This window comes from Centrocercus urophasianus, unplaced genomic scaffold (assembly GCF_019232065.1).
Source record: "Centrocercus urophasianus isolate 14NV4802_14NV808 unplaced genomic scaffold, USGS_Curo_1.0 seq_18, whole genome shotgun sequence".
NCBI lineage: Eukaryota > Metazoa > Chordata > Aves > Galliformes > Phasianidae > Centrocercus > Centrocercus urophasianus.
In genome coordinates, this window is record NW_024884733.1 from 10,931,759 (window position 1) to 10,945,751 (window position 13,993).

Consider the following 13,993-nt stretch of genomic DNA (forward strand, 5'->3'; position numbering starts at 1 on the left):
GGAAAGAAAAGAAAAGAAAAGAAAAGAAAAGAAAAGAAAAGAAAAGAAAAGAAAAGAAAAGAAAAGAAAAAGAAAAAGAAAAAGAAAAGAAAAGAAAAGAAAAGAAAAAAAAGCAGGGGGAAACCACATAGAAGATTCCAAAGGCAAGTGCTGAAAGTGTTATAAATATTAATCTCTACCAAATAATCATTTTCACTCACATAAAGAAAAAAAAAAAAAAAGAAAAAAGAAAAAGAAAAAAAAGAAAAAAACCCACAACTATAAATGAGTATTTCTGTATATTTTGAACCCTGTGGTTTTTAGTGTTCAAAACGTACAGAAATACTCACTCATAGTCAAAACCAGAAGCACTGGAGAAAAATAATTGAAGAGACTTCTCAGTTCCCTGTCCATGATGGCTCAAGGGCAAAACTGAAGTTCTGTGTAAAGGCTGAAATAAAGACATGCAAGTTTACATTAAAAGGCAGAGTTAGGAAGATCCTCATGAATTTTAGTAAACTTCACTGCATTGCCTGCAAGGACAGAATTCAACCACTGTTAAGTTCTAAAGCCATGAGAAACTCCAGAAAATCGCCTTGTTTCATTTGGCTGGAATCTGGTTATTTTAACTTACAGAGTAGACAGGTTGAAGTTCTGGGGTCATCTTCAAAAATGTACAATTAAAAATAATGCTCAGTTGTACAATTTGGAAAATTAAATTATTCAGCTGATATTGAGTGATAGTTCTCAGTGATACAAAAACAAAACAAAAACAGAGACATCTTTGTGATATATTTCTAATGGCAGTAATACGTGCTAAAGTTATCATGTAAGATTATAAAGAATTATAAAGCATGAGCATTTTATTTCATGTAGCTCATTCAGTGAATGGGAAGGACACAAACAATTTTGTGCACTGTTTGTCATACACAGTTTCAATTCTTTTTTTGGTCACCAGAAGCAATAAATATAATTCCTAGGTATATCTGCTAACAGTGTTGTGGAAAACAAAAATTAACATTTCATTTGTATTTGAATGCTTGTTTTCATTTCTCTGTTAATTAACACTGAAAATATACTGCTTTTTAAAGACAATATCATAGACTTGGAATGCAGTGGAATATGAAACCATGTTGTGAAGCTCCATCATCTTTCTGTATTCATTTACATTTCCTTGACATATGTTCATTTTTTCATTTCTCTTTTTCACAATGTAAAGTTCTTAATACAGGCAGGAACAAGGTAATGAGTAGTTTTACTTCATTTGCCTTAAAGGACAATAATAATGCTCACTCTAAGCATTTTATTCATGCAGCTTATTCTGCCTACTGCAATGTCTTCTTCCTAAGGGCTTATTAGATTTTCAAGGCAAATGATTAATTGTCGAATATAACATATTTTCTCCAGCAGAGAAGAATGAATGGGTTATTTTATTCATGTTAGGCAGGTAATCCATGAATGTGTCACTGGATGTACCCACTATCATCATTTACTATAATGGAGATCTAATCTACATGCATTTCCTTGCCAGTGGCTGACCTGTTTGTAGCAGGGGTAACAGTGAGGCTACAAGATTTATCACTATTCTAAAACAGCTTTGTTTAAAGAAGAACATACAACAGTGGCTGAAGAACTAATTAGAATGATTGTGCAACTTATTTAATGCTCTTCAAGATATTTAGGGACAAATATTCAGAAAACATTTTCTATTTTTCGCAGTTCAGCTTTCACAATTGGGCTTAGAGCATAGTCACTAATGACATATCTTCTTGCTGTGATACCATACTGTTCTCAGTTGGGACTCACGCATTCAACAAACCTATCTGATACACAGCATGAGCAAAATCTCTCAAATGTTTAAGGTCATATCTATGAGACACGTTCCCTACTTCATTGACTGGAAGGAGCCAAGCAACAATAGGTACAACTATTGACCTGAGATCTGAAGTATTCAGCTTTTGGCTTTTGTGAACCAAATACGGTTCTTTCAAGCTTGCCTTGCTTTAGTTTGCATATGGTCTGTATTGTATTGCAGTCACCTTCTAGAAGCATGTTATATTGGCCACAACTCTTACATTCCAGTATTCTCAGAAATGGAATATGAGACAGTGTTCTCTCTCATTGCCTAATGACTTCTAATGTATCCATGCAAAGTGCTATTATTCTGTTTATGTGTTCTCAGTACTTTAATTCTTTCTCTATTGTAGAGCATTGCTGCTCTTCTTACAAGCATACCCATCTACAGTTTTCATTCAATTACACTTGTTTAGAGATCAAAAATGTCAGGAAACTTTTGATCAACTTTTTAGGTTGGATGTCAAGGGGAAATTCTTTACAGAGAGAGTGGTGATGTGCTGGAACAGGCTGCCCAGAGAGGCTGTGGATGCCCCATCCCTGAAAGTGTTCAAGGACAGATTGGATGGGGCCCTGGGCAATCTGGTCTAGTATTAAATGTGGAGGTTGGTGGCCCTGCATGTGGGCAGGGGGATTGGAGATTCATGATCCTTGAGGTCCCTTTAAACCCTATGATTCTGTGATTCTGTGATCATATGAAATACCAACTCTAAATACGTGTTCCACGTTTTTGACATGGAATTTATAGGTTTTATATATTTTATATTTCTAACAATAAATAATTTTGTTTGATTGGTATTAACATGTTCCTTCATGTATTGCAACCAGACAATGAGAATATATAAAAGACTTTTGTTTGCAGAAATATCACCCCAAGGGCTAATTCCTGTTGAATGTCAGAAGATGGATGTCCACATGACATATTGCACTATTAAAAACATTTCTAATCATTAACACCCATATTTTCGGTGGATAATCTCTTTCCCTTTGCCTAGACTTGCGTGTCTTTATGTGTGTGAGCATGAATATAAAGATACTAGATTAAATTCACAATCTTAATATTTTAAAACTAAGATGCTGAAAGTGAGTTGAATTCATATTAGTGAATTAGCATGCAGTGTCTCTGGCCACTGGGTGTCAATATTGACACATAAAATATCAAAGAAGAAGAATTTAACAGGCAGCAAAAACCAAAGCTACTTTTTACAGACGGTGGTGCACATAACTGTGCTGGATTTAATGTCTTTGCGAGCAGGTGTATCTATAGTCCTCACAAAGGTAGTTTTACTTCGTAACTGCTTAAGCAAAAATGTAACTATGCTGCTACAGCCTAGAAATAAGTTTGGAAGAAGTATACAAATATATTCCTAAGCGTTCTTTTTAAACACTTGTTGCTGTTGTGACAGCAGTGTTCACTGTTGTCTTTAGATACCAAATATATTAAATACCTTCACAATAAATTTTAAAATTCTTGAGTACCAACATTCACTAATATGATTTGCTTTTGATCTCCCACAATTTTGGGGAAATACATGTAACCAACTCCATCCACCCCCACAATTCATAGACAGTTACATTCTTCCAATTAAGCAATCAGTTGTGATTAAGATAATCTGCTGACACAGCACAAAGTTAGCAACCTGAAACAGCTGCAAACTTCTGTCTTTCAACTTCCTCCTATTTCTTCTCATTTTTCTTTATTGCAGTGTAGCAACTGTATTAAAACCCAGGCAGGATCGTGCCCATGCAGATTCATGACTACTTATCACATAATTCTATTATTCCTAAAGGGAACTCATAATTTAATTAAGCTGAGCACTCTCTGTTCAACTTGGTAAACAAATAGACACCCCACAGGCTAATTATAAATACCCATATGGAGATTCATCAAGAATCAGAATGATTTGTGGAGAACAGATATTTCTGGCTCCATTCAATTACTTTTCCCTTTTCCTACAAGAACTCCACAATAAAAACTTTAGAGAAGATGATCAAAAGCAATGCTGTGTTGCTAGTCTCAAAAATTCAGAGTAATTAAGCATTCTTATCCTCCCAGTTAATATCCAATTAATACCGGATAATCAGCACCTCAACCTACTGACAGGATCACTAAATGTAAGTCAGCATATGTATTTATCACATTTGAACATACTGAAAATCAGGATTGTGAACCTTGAGGCCTCTGATACATTCACCAAATATTTAAAAGGAAGATTTAAGCCACAGGATCGCAGTGCAATAAGGAATTGATAAAGACAGTCAATATATGCCAGGTTTCCATCCACTTTTTCCCAACTTCCCCAGTAACAGCAGAGGTTTCCTATAGTTTATGTTCAAGAGCTGATTTCTACTACTTCCAGTAGTTCCACTAATTAGTTGTTCAATTTAAGACCAATAGAATAGTTGAGACTGTACATATAAAGAAAGAATCTGAAACAATAAAATATGTATACTTTCACTGTGTTCTTTTCATCATCAAATTAACTTACTACAAAGAAAGGTCCTTTGGGAATGTCTTTTATGCTTCAAAATTAATGCTGTTCAGAATTCTGAACGGAACCTTTGATAAAGTTATTGTTGGAAGACAGATGCCAACCTATCATTGTTAAATCAGTGAAGGAGCCTACAGTAAAAAATGGCAGCTGGGATAATAATTTATCATATAAAAATCAATCTGTGTTTATGTCCTCTGAAACTCCTACGTTGCTGTTAAAAATTGGGTAGGAATAATTGAGCCACACTAAACCTGGAGTTCAGAGAATGCAAAATACCTGCACTTCAGCATCACATACATCACAAAATTGTACATAGTAAGTGTAGAATTTTGCTCAGAGCTGCAAATAACTTTAGCTATTTGCACAGATGTCTTTCCTAACAAATACCTTCTGACTCCTATTCTTTTGTATTCCTCAACAAAAGAAAAGTAGGCAGCAGAACTCTGTCTTCCTGCTTTAGATAAAATAAGTTACTACAGGGCACCAATGTTTGGTGCTTTGCTGCAGTATTCTTTATTGTTCAAGTGTGCTTCAAACATCAGGAAATCTCTGTGACTGCTCCACTTCTCTCAACATTTCAGATAAGGAGCTCTCTGCTAAAGCAGCTTCAGGCCTGAAAACCATTCTGCTCAGCTTCACAGGGGCTGGCACTGTCTATTCTCAATATTCCTTACCATATTAACAAAAATAAATAAATAAATAAGTAATTTTAACAGTGCTGTAACTGTCAATTGAAAATATGTAATTAGTTTTCCGGTTTTGTTATTCGTAATAGTTGGCACTAATTAAGATGTAGAATGCAGCTGATTTTCAATAGGAATAGAATTTTACCTGGTTTCTTCTTAACTATCCTTAGTTTTTACTTATCTGAGCAACTTTGTGTCAAAGCACTGGCTTGCTGGTAAGGGGAGATGCAGTTACAACTTTCTCTTCTACGTGTACCTTGGATGGCAGAAAAGAAGGGAGAATCACTACATAAGCAGAATGAAACCTGTTGCACTCTCGGAACATTTCTGCCATCTAGAAAACCAGGCTGCAAAACCTTCAGGTGTAATACAGAAAGCATCTGCAGTTCGGTTCACGAGAAGCAGTTTATGCTGATCTGTTTCCAAAGTTTAAAACATTTATTAAAATAAGCCTTCTGGGAATACGTGCTGTGACAGACAGCCAAATAATAGACACTCAGACTTTGGTTTTGACACTCAAAGTAGCTGTAAAATTATAAATTCAAATCTAAACTAGTTAAAATAACACCATGAAAAATTATGTATCCCTGTTAGGTTGTATATCTAAACCAATCAGTTATATTTACTTATTCAGTTTAATTAGTGTCTTAAAAAATAAAATAATTCAAAATTTATTAAATTTGAAAAACCAAAATATCAAGATACTAATTATCCCAACATGGCCAGTGATCTAACAGTTGTTCAAATGTTGCTAATGAATGTATTCAAATTAAATTAAGGGTTTCCCTTTAAATTTCTTTCTTGATCTGATACAAAATATTGTATAGAGCTGCAGAAACCCTTACTAGGTGTTACTAAGTGAAAATGTAACAGAGCAAAGAGCAGTGTCCTGGAAGTTACCACTGTCTTAGGGTTTGCCAGATCTTCAAGTCAAATTGCTTATTTTATGGAAAGCAGAGAAATATCTTGTGCAAATTCCTAATACTATTCTGGTCTCTTTTGTTTCAGGAGCAAAATTATAATTGCATCATTGTGACTCAGTGAAAATTCATTATAACATTGCCTTCAGTCTCTTGAAATAAATCCTTGAGAAATCTTCCAAGGGCAATCTTTCTGTAACACAAAAGTTCATCAGCTTTTTTTGTTGTTTGTTTGTTTGTTTTTGTTTTCTTTTACTTCTTTTTATAATCCTTTGGAGCTGGTGTCTAAAAGATTATGCAAGATTTTGAATACATAAGATCAAGCTGTTAATCCACATAAGATATATATGCAGATACTTAACACATTGCAGATACTTAACAATTCACTGAATTCATTGTTCTATACTTTTCTGTAAACCTGCTGGTTTCCAGAATGGAGGAGCCACTTCCAATGGAGATATTTCATATCCTGTACAAAGCATTAAATCTTAGTTCTGCGTAGTGTAGTATGAGAAGTAACTGGATATTCTTGCTGGCTGTTGGCAGTCTCAGGCATCTGCAGTTAGTCAGAATGTCTATATGCCTCAGTAGGAACTCTTGCCAAAAAGACCACAGGTCTGAACTTCAGTAGTCTTGCTAAGAAGGCACAGTCACTATAAATTTAAGTGATCTCAGAAGATGATAAAGGATTTTAAAGGCTACAGTTTGCTACTATGTACCTATTTCATGATGTGCAGTTCAGGCAGTTTATCCAGGGATCTACACTAACAGACAAGAGGTAGAACAATCTGACACACTGCTCATATTATGGAATCCAAGGATGATTCAGCTCATCTAACTGCATCTTGGCAGCAGATAAGTCTGGGCTCCAGTCAGCAGAGTTTAGAAGGTTATTCACCATCACCCTAAAATAACGAGGTACATCTAAGTTAGCTTGTTAATTGTCTTGACTGCGTGAATCAATTCACTTTTATTGATGCTTACTGGAACCTAAGTAGACATGCTGATTAGATAAGTTCTACATTTAGGCATCAAAATTAATGAAAGGTGAATCTCTTTGAGATAAAAGTGAGCTGAATCCTATCCCAGATATTCAAAACCAGTATTTATATTATATTCTTAGCAATGCTGCTTTGTTTTGCCTAAGATCCTGTGGATCCTAATCACAATTTCCCTCAAGCAAAATATGGCACACAGTGGTGTCCTTGAGAAAATCTTCAGTAAGCAAGTATATTGCAAACATCAGTGTGAAATTCATCTTCCATCCACTGTGCTATGTCCATCTACTGTGTACATAGCTGCTCTTACCACACACTGTTTCCTTCCACCCTGAAGAAGTTACACAGTAAGAGCAGAACAGTTACATTTCCCTGCTGTCCCATTTCCTACACATTAACTCACATTTAAGGAGCTGCATGGATGCACTGAATGGGTGACTATCTTGTTAAATGAATCCAGGCAAATCAGTTTATGGGTCTTTCCCAGAAGCCAGTACTTCTTGTACTACACTACGCAGAATTATGATTTAATGCTTTGTACAGGATAAAAAACAATGGGTCCTCTTCTGATACAGTGCTTCAAGTACTGTAAAGTGTATTAGTTTTCTCCCCTCTCATCAAGAAAATGTAGATCTTCAAAGATTTTCTCTTAAATCTCAGTTATTTTGCTGCATTAATAGAGTGACTGATAAAACAATTTCATTTGGCCTTTCATTTCAAATCACACTTTTCTCCTGGATTAACCATTCTTTTCTTGATTATGCTTTCTCTAATCCAAATCCTTCAAAAAATACTGAAACACAAGAGGGAGATTATTGTAATCTATCATAAAGCCCAATGCTACTTTATTTGTACTATAAAAGGAAAAAATCCTTTTTATAGAATTGGCTTTCTTCATAAGCAAAAAGGACTACTTCAGAACATAACAGCTAAAATATTGAATTTCTCTGATTCAAAGCAGCATGATCCTACTTTAACAGGAATCAATCTTCGAATTTCTCTTTTAATTTATTTTTTGCCAAATAAGAATACTAGTTTAATAATTGTTCTACAGGTTAACAGTAAGGTCTGACTTTCCTTCCAGTGCATTACATTAAAATTATTTTTCCTTTAGACACATGATGAAGGATAGACAAGGTCTGAATGTATTTTAGTCCAGCAATTTCCCCAGATCTTTGACCAAACACCCTACTTCATATGACTTTACTCTTTAGAAACTGAGGCTACCTTTCCAAAGACAGAAAACCTAAAATATGCTCCTATATTCACTGTTTTGTCACACACATGAGTAGGGAGTTCTGCACCCACTATGAACTCTAATGGAGTTGAGATGAAAGTTTGAAGTAAAAAAATTATTCACAACCAGTTTGCATTACTGGCATTATACATAGGTCTCGCCAAAAGTAATGTCTCCTATTCAGTTCTTAAACAAAAGGAGTTCCTAAAAGAAATCAGAATAGCCCAGACTAGTGCTGCAGAAACTGAGTACAGATGTTTCTCCTAAAGTAATGCCTTCTATATATTTCCATTGAATGCACAACAAAGAGCACAAGAACACTACTGGATAGAGCAAATCCATAGCTACATTGTTTTTCAACATAGTCACTACCATTAACCAATTTACATGGATGAGCAGATAGAGACACTCTCCATTTTGCGGCGTAACAACTGTGCACAGCCATCTGGAACATGGCTTGTCTTTCCTGTCACTGTTGTCACTGCTGAAACACACCACCCACTGCTGACATCCACTCTCTAGTCTCCATAAAAGTTCAGCAAATACTGATGAATGTTAACGAGTGCCATGTTTTCCTCATGGAGGAATTCAGTGACATACCTTTGCTTCCTATGCACTTCCATGTCAGACACCATCCACTGAGCTTTAATAACAGTAATGCTATTTAATATTAGTTTCTATAATATAATTGTATAGCAATAGAAGGAAAGAACAGTGAAGATACCTGCCTGCCTTGCTGACTTTCCCATGCAATTAAAACAGCCAGTGAATATTCCAATACAATTTGAACTCTGATTTCCAAATTCCTGTCAAGCCTCTTCTCTTCATGCTGTCCATTCAAAACCAAGCTCTCACAGGCTAATTCAAATACATGCATACAACTGTGATGCATTAAGCAAAGAGAATAATTCATGTAGATATGAGGAGGTATACACAATGTAAGATAAGTGATTTATCAAAACAGAAAATGATTTTGTCCTGATGACTATTGCACAGTTTAGATAAGAAAGAATGCAAACAGATGCATATCAGGGAGCAAAGCTAATTCGGCACAATGGTGCATATATTGAACACATCGTCTTTTCTATCTTTTTCATTCTCAAATCATTAACTTTTATAATAGACTTTTTTTTTTTTTAAATACGCTTTTACTACCAAGGAATGCTAACAAACAAATCCCAATTCATCACCACTGTGCTTGTAGGACATTTGTACTCACCGCTTATCTTCCACGTAGTAACTCTTCTTTGTTTGGATGTCATACTGATTGACAGATTCCTCCCCAAAACAAACTTCCAGTTGCTTTCTCCAGTTTTATTCTTGTCATTCTCCAGAGTCTGGTTTGGTTTTCAGAAGTATCATTTCTAATGTGCGGACGAATCACAGACAAAATACTATTTAATGTTAAGTGCAACAGTGGTTCTTGTTGACAGTGGCCCAAGCAGAATGGCTGGAATAAAAAGATCATTTTATGGACCAGTCTCTCGCAGTCTCCTTCCATCTGTTCACATGCATGGAGAAAAGCTGTGATACAAAAAAATGCACTATCACCTCTCAAGTCGTGTTGTATATATACAGTATCTGAAATATCAAGTTACAATACTACTATGGGCATATAAAATTATATGCACAGTTCATCTGCTTGAGCCATTGCCCACGTAAATTCTTGTGCCACTTCTGCAACGCTTGTTCTTTAAGTCCATCTATCACACTGATAGGCTATTCTGGAAACTGTACCTGCTGAACATGTAAACAGCAGAAAATTAGTTCTATCAGGAATAAATAATTTAGTTTAAGTATCACATTTAGTATTTTCCATATATTTCAAATAATTGTTAGTGAGCATTTAAAAAGAGCAGTGTCATAAGCTCATTCAGATAGAGATAACAGATTCAAGGAAGATTGTTCACTGTAGTCAACATAAACAATTTCAATTTAAAAACATTTATTAACCAAAAAGAGTCTGAACTTGAAGTTATCATGGAAATTGATAGATGTAGTATTGTTTAATTCTTCCAAATAGTAGATTAGCTAAAAATGAAAATTATTTTTGTTGAGAAGCCATGTTTTTAAAATAACTATCTTAACATAAGAAAATTACCAGAAAAGGTATTGCTTCTCACTTCTCCTTTACCTTAAATGTCTTGCTAATTCACTAAACACAACATTTCATTTTTATTCTGGACTTAGGAAATTCTGTTGAGAAGTTCTTTTGCCAAGAACAGCAACAACACCAAAGCGTTCTATTCACAGTCGTTCACAATTGTTTCAGTAAGTCTTTTGGTGTGGAGTAAAAACTTTCTTTCTAGGCCAAAGCATTTTACTATTGCAATTGAAATGTAACACTTGATATCAGCTGTCACGTCTTGAGGGAAAATCTGTTGTAGCTTCAAAATATTTTTAGCCAATAATAAAACTTTTTTTTTTTAACCAAATCTGCATAATAGTTGTACTCTACAACTTTCAAACCTTCTTTATGTTTTCTCCAACAATCAGAAACAAGACTTTGTGACTTCATTATTGCTATTATGATTGTTATTGATAAATACGCAGGTTTATTTTGCTATAAAAAAAATGTGGCCAGACTATTACAGAGCGAACTTACAAGAAAATGACTTAGCATGTAGACTATAAGAGAAAATAGGAGCCCTAGCCACAGATCAGAACTGCATTATGTCAGTTGCCATAAGAGCAGAGCAAAAAGAGACATCTTCAACTGTAAAGAGTTAGCAGGAAACAGAAAGAACGTACATCTTATTGTAGGGAGCAGAGACAGCATGATAAATTAAGTGCATCTGCTTAATGTACATGTAAAATGACAGCTTCATGCCAGTGACTAGATGGAATACTGAAACTGATGATCTTTAAAAGTCCTTTCAGACGCAAACCATTTAATGATTCTATTACTGTAATACGTACCAGGAATGCTCGCATTTTTGCTAAGGAACCAAGCCATCTTCAGAAAAGATAAACAAATACATGCATTCTCTCAGTGTAAAAGCTAAAGCACAAGGATAATATAGCTTTAACTGACTGCTCTGCATTTTAATGTTTATTTGCATCATAAGGTTTATTAGGATTTCAGGGCATCTCATAGAACATAAAATTATACTACTTACATATTTCTTTGACAAAATATTTGTAATGCATCATTTGTGATTCATTTTCAGTAAAGTTCTTTTAAAATCAAATACTTCTCTTTTTTTTACGGATCTGACTTCTGTAGCTCCCAGCCCAGGTCTGCAAGTCAACGAGTGTCTCGTGCCAGCTGGCTTTGCATGGCTTTACACTTGCATTTGTATAAAGAAATGTATAAAAATGAAGGCCAATGTTCTAACCTTTTCATTCAGACTATGAGTCCGAACTGCTTTTTCCTTTCTGATTATGTGAGAATTTCAAGGCATACAACCTTTTTTCGAAAACAAACAAACAAACAAACAAACCAAAAAAAAAAAACAAAACCAGTTGATAACTTGGATTTTTTCCTATGATGTCAGCACAAACTTTATTTTGGTGTGACTAAGTCATATGATTGGATATCAAGCCATGTTGCCCATTCAGTTTGTTAAAAATTTGTTGAAAGCTAAAATAAAAATTTCTAAAATAAGGTCTTTTGCCAAATAAACTTCAACAAGAAGCCAGTGCTACTGCTCCCGTGGAAAGACTAAAAGTCAACAACCCAGGAAACACCAAGCAATCTTTTAAATATTTTTCCATTGAAGTCTAATGATATCTATCCTTCTGCTTTATAATCCCTATCACACTTTATGTTTACTCATCTGTAGGCTGAAATTCCTCGTGGTGAAGTAATAACCACTTGTTGCCTTGCCATTGTTATCCTCAAGCTCTTCTTGTACAATGTTAAACTTCAGTAAATCTTAATCCTATCCATTTTGATATCATGCTTGCCTTTACCACATCTATCTATGTGACTAATTATTTATAACACATATTATTTTACATCTGCCTCACCTTCTATTTTTATAGTATTCTGAAATTAATTTATGTTGATTCACAGTTGCATGGATAAGCAAATGAAAACTGACATTTTGTTTTGATAATATTAATTTGAATTAGAATATTTCTGCTCGTAATTAATTTGCCCATTTGTACAGCATAGAACAAACAATCTCTTTAAATTTTCTTACATTCTTACTGAATAGTTTAAAGAAGAACTGTCATACAATGCATTTAAGCAGAATCTAGAAGAGAGTCAACTTACTACCGTATTTGCTCTGCAATATTAAAAATGTCACTTGTTTGTGTATATGGTTTTACTGGGCTAAATTAGGCAACAGTGAGGATTCCCCCACATTAGCTGAATATGAAACAACAGACTAAGGATACAGTAGCAAAATTCTTCACAGCTTCAGTATGGATGGGATTTCACTGACTAGGATGTATGCTATCATGCATGGATACATACAAAATCGACAGTGTTTTTGGCTTAGCGAGCCTTAAACCATGAATTTAAATACCTCCCTTCAAATAAAGAAAAGAAACATAGCTATTACTACAGCATAGCTAATTGTAAAAAGTGCTCGCACTGTGAAATAAGTACCTGCTAACAGCTACACTTCAGATAAAAGGAAAAAAAATCATTTATCAGTAGATTCCAGGGTTTTAGAGAAGTGTTATGAGGGAGTGTCTTTTTTTTTTTTTTTTTTTTTTTGTGGTATAATTTTTTTAAAAAAAAAATATGGTTAATAAAAAAAAAAAAAAAAAAAAAAAAAAAAAAAGTACTTTGAAAAAAGTAATTCTGAAAGAAACATGGCATCACAAAAGCCTTGTGATATAATTCTACGCCTTCTTTTTCAACATGGAAAAAGAAATTTCCAATATAAATCTACTGAACATAATATTTCATTAAACACATTTGTGTTCATTAATTGTGTTCTTAATATATTTGTATTGTTGAATAGCTGTCTGTGTGTATTGAGATGAAAAAATGCGTGATTTTGATTTTTATTTCATTTTGTAAACTGTGGTGGTGTTTCTTTTTCCATTTTTGAAAATCTTTAGAAAATACAGATATTCTTTCAATAGAATTTCATTGTTGACCAATTCTAGTAATTGTCAATAATTATCTCTATATTAATTTTGGCAAACTGTCTTTAAAATGTGCTACCCAAATGTTTATTTTTGAGTTATGTCTGATCAGCTTAAATGTCCGTATGGTTTGCTGTGGATAGATCACTGAAGCCATTTTCTGAAACAATATGGGGCAATTTTTTAGAAAGCTTTATGAAACAGAAACACTGGCATTTCTTATTGTGTGCCTGATTTATCACAATCTGCCATTCGTTGACAAACAGAGAAGTGCTGAAATCCCTTGGTGTTCTTTGTAACAGGGGCAGATGGCTCCCATCTCCCTGAAGTTTTATTTTGTTTTCCTCTTCTCTCCAAAGACAAACTTGTTAAAACTTTGACAAAAGAAAAAAACAAAACAAAACAAACCAAACATAAAAAACCACATACTGTACAGAATAACAAGTTCAGACACTTTATGAGAAACTGGCATATTGTTTTAAAGCAGAATGGTACTTGGGAGCTGACGTGTTTATAGGACTGTAAAATGTCTGGGATGACTCCAAGATATGTTATACCCAAAATATTTACAAGCAAAATTGCTTTCAAACTTTCAGGAAAGAAAAATAATGAAAAAAAAATCCATTATGTGACCTGATCAAAGTCACTGATATAAATAATTAGCAGAGATTAAATCTGCAAAATAGTTACCCATGGCAGTTTTCTGTGACTATGGATAGACAATTCATTCTCAATCAACACAGATGAAAACTAAAGTTACAAAGAATATTCACTG